Here is a 581-nt window from a genome sequence, read left to right as displayed (position 1 = left end):
AGAGATGACTGGTGCTGTTACCAGCTTGGCTTTCAGGGTCTCAAATGCCTGTAGACATTGTGTGTCAAACACAAATGGTGTGTCAGTAGCTAACAGATTACTCAGAGGTTTTGCAATTTTCGAAAAATCCTTTATAAACCTTCTGTAGAATCCTGCATGCCCCAGAAAACTTCTGATTGCCTTAACATTAGCAGGGGGTGGTAATTTTTCAATTACTTCTACCTTAGCTTGGTCCACCTCTATTCCCTTGTTCAAAATTTTGTGCCCAAGGACAATTCCTTCAGTCACCATAAAGTGACATTTTTCCCAGTTTAAAACCAGGTTTACCATAAAGTGACATTTCTCCCAGTTTAAAACCAGGTTAGTCTCTTGGCACCTTTTCAAGACAAGTGCTAGGTGATTAAGACAGGAGCTGAATGAGTCTCCATATACTGAGAAGTCATCCATGAAGACTTCCAGAAATTTCTCTACCATATCTAAGAAGATAGAGAGCATGCACATCTGAAAGGTTGCAGGTGCATTGCACAGACCAAAAGGCATCCTCCTGTAGGCAAACACGCCAGAAGGGCAAGTGAATGCTG

Source organism: Arachis duranensis, chromosome 9, assembly GCF_000817695.3.
Source record: "Arachis duranensis cultivar V14167 chromosome 9, aradu.V14167.gnm2.J7QH, whole genome shotgun sequence".
NCBI lineage: Eukaryota > Viridiplantae > Streptophyta > Magnoliopsida > Fabales > Fabaceae > Arachis > Arachis duranensis.
Note: the sequence above shows the minus strand (reverse complement) of the source record.